This window comes from Halyomorpha halys, unplaced genomic scaffold, assembly GCF_000696795.3.
Source record: "Halyomorpha halys isolate HHAL.00 unplaced genomic scaffold, Hhal_1.1 Scaffold2054.1, whole genome shotgun sequence".
In the NCBI taxonomy this organism is placed as follows: domain Eukaryota; kingdom Metazoa; phylum Arthropoda; class Insecta; order Hemiptera; family Pentatomidae; genus Halyomorpha; species Halyomorpha halys.
Genome location: NW_027109196.1, coordinates 16,038 through 18,955, shown reverse-complemented (window position 1 = coordinate 18,955; position 2,918 = coordinate 16,038). Strand labels below are relative to the sequence as shown.

Genomic DNA, 2,918 nt, shown 5'->3' with positions numbered 1-2,918 from the left:
AAAAGTTGAAGAAAAATGCTGCACAAATAATGAACAGCGCACTATAATAAGGGATATAATTTGTGTACTGTACTAGATATAGCTAGGTCAGTGATTTATTTATTTATTTCTGTTTTGCAGGAACGGACGTGATGCCTTGTTGCAACTTGCGATCCTCTGGCCAAGGAATTGATGTAATTATTTTATTATTTATTATAAAAAGATTTATTTTTTATTTATGAGGCACACACATAAACATATTCCTATGGTATTTGTCTGGTGAGAACAAAGGTTGCAAGGTTAAGTTTTATCAGATGATACCCGAAAAATGCATAATCTGACTAATTATTATTATAAATTTAAGGAAAGTTATTATTTTGTTCAAAACTGCTACAAAAATTTATTGAATTTCAAAAACGTCTACCCCTATTTTGGTTCCAACTTTGGGCTAAGTCAGATGAGCCGTTTTCGTTGTATAGGAATATTAAAAAAAAACTATATTTTCACGAGCGTATGATTTTGATAAAACTGATACTGGTTCAATTTGAAACTAATAATCAAATTTTGCCAAATTGGATGAGCTACTTTTGATACGTAGTCGTGTCAGCAAAAATACGTCCATGTATGTGTAAGCGAAAGTAATGTTTAAATTTTATTGAATTTAATAGGGGGCAGTTTCAACATCATAGTAGTTTTGTTCGTAATATGATACTTTTACCTTATATTTGTCCAATTGACACGAAATTAAACTAGAGTTCGATACTTTTACTACAATTGTTAGCTACCAACCTTTCATTATTCCTTTGTACACTAACAATGGTAGGCTACGCAAGTGGGATAACCGATTTTAATGAAAGATTTTTTGGTGGTACTAGGTCGAATAACACTTGTCCATGGGTTCTTACCAATGCGTCCCAAGAGCCGAGGAAAAAAAATATTTTTATTATTTATAAAACTTTTTTTTTTTTAATAATTTATTTATTGTTATTTACAACTGTATACATATATACACATCAAGTAAATTTGCTGTAAGTTATATTATGACATGATACAAACATGTGTAGAATCTACCCGTTGATAGAACTCAAAAACATTTATAAGGAGAAGATCTCAAAGCCATCTTCTTTTCAGACGCCTAGGAGGATTATTAGGTAGTGAAGGAGAAGCCAGGTTAGAAACGAGTTGGTTTGGGTGGTTGGGCAGTTTATCATGAAAGGATTGGTATCTGGTTCTGGGCAAATCTGGCAACATAGGGGATATTGAGGTCCTGATGGATGATTTGATTTGTGACAAAGTAAGGAGCATTAAGGATTTTACGAAGGATTTTGGACTGTAAGGATTGGATTCGAGAGGAATTAGATGGTTTAGTGGAGGCCCATAGATCAACTCCGTATGTCCTAATAGGGCTTATAATAGTCATGTAGATCAGTCTTTTGTAATGGATTGGAAGTTTGGACAGTTTGTCTAGTAAATGTTGTAATAGTCGGAATCGACAAGCATTATAAAACTTAAAATTTAAATAATAAAAATACAATATTAAAGTAATTTAGACCGATAAACTTAGTAAAGTAGGACACAATATTTTTTTAATAGAGAAATGAATAAGAATAAATAAAAATAAGTTGATATTCGTTTTTCATTCCTAGAAAAATCCGTGGATACGAATTTTCATAGTACTAAAAGTCAGAATTTTCGCTTTACTGCTTATTTTCTTTAAGCTTACAAAAAATACAATAACTTTAGGACGATGCAATCTGCAATCTACCAATTTTCACAAAACTTAGGAGAGGTTTAGGACCGTGTAAACTGCAAGAAATGGTACACAAAGTACTTTTGTAAACAAATTATAACCAGGAATATAAAATAAAATGTTCGTTGTTTGAAACTGGTTTTATCCAATAAAAGGGCATGCAATCTAAAATATATTCATATGAGTTGAAATTTAGCTTTTAAATTGTTGTTACGTTGAATTTGGATAACATTGTAAGAAGTTATGAATTTATTTCGTGAACGCAGGATATCCTCCAAAAATTTATAATTTTGATTCATATGAAAATTCGTATTTAAGGATTTCAAGATAAGCTGAAAACGAAATTGACTTGATTTTTCTGAATCAAAAATTTGTTTGGTCTATTTTATTGGAAGCGCAATAAAATAAGGCCTATTGGTTTTTTGAAATATTTTGCATACTTAAACTCATCAATACCATAAACAATCTTTTTTCCTTATAATACAAAAAAATCGATTGGTACATAATAACCATTGAATACATGCAGAACAAAGGTGGCAAACGGTTATATAAAGGGTCTAAAATTATTTAAAATATTTTTTTTTCTCGGCTCCTAGATCGTATTAGTAAGAACCCTCGGGCACATATCTAATATTTTTCGATACAGTATCACCAAAAAAAGGTTTCATTGAAATCAGCGAATTGACGGGCGCAGTCCCTCCTTGTAAGTAGTTCAAGCTATTTGAAATATAATTTTCTGTTTAAAAAGGAAAATGATTCATTCACAGTTAAGTATTTTCAATTAGCTCAAATTGAACTTGACTTCTACTACCTAATTACATTGAAGTGTATTAAAAACTATGCCCAAGATGAATCTACTTGGTAACAGACCTGCCAGCAATTGAACAAGATTTTTTCAACTCTTGTTCAGTTTAATATAACAAAAAAAAACTTGATAATTTTACTTCTAGTCAAAAATGTAAGATTATTAAAAATATTTAAGATCAGTAAAAACAGCCGAAATAATATTTGTATATTTCCAATATAATATATTCTTTTTGTTATATAAATATTTCTTGTTTTAATTTCTATTTATTGCCAAGATATTAGATAAAATAAAAATTAAAAAACAAAAATTTAAACAAATTAGCTCAAAAATAAAGAGACCCCACACAGTCTCAGTTACAGGGAATATAGTTTTCTCTTCAAC

At 29.8% G+C, this 2,918-nt stretch overlaps 1 long non-coding RNA gene across 1 annotated transcript in view; it reads left to right on the top strand.

Moving 5' to 3' along the window:
• Positions 1-177, top strand: part of LOC106691064 (uncharacterized) — a 10,816-nt gene extending 10,639 nt beyond the window's left edge. The window contains exon 2 of the long non-coding RNA XR_010843428.1: positions 121-177. This is a non-coding gene — a long non-coding RNA (uncharacterized lncRNA). The remainder of the gene's footprint in view (positions 1-120) is intronic.
• The last annotated feature ends 2,741 nt before the right edge of the window (positions 178-2,918 follow it).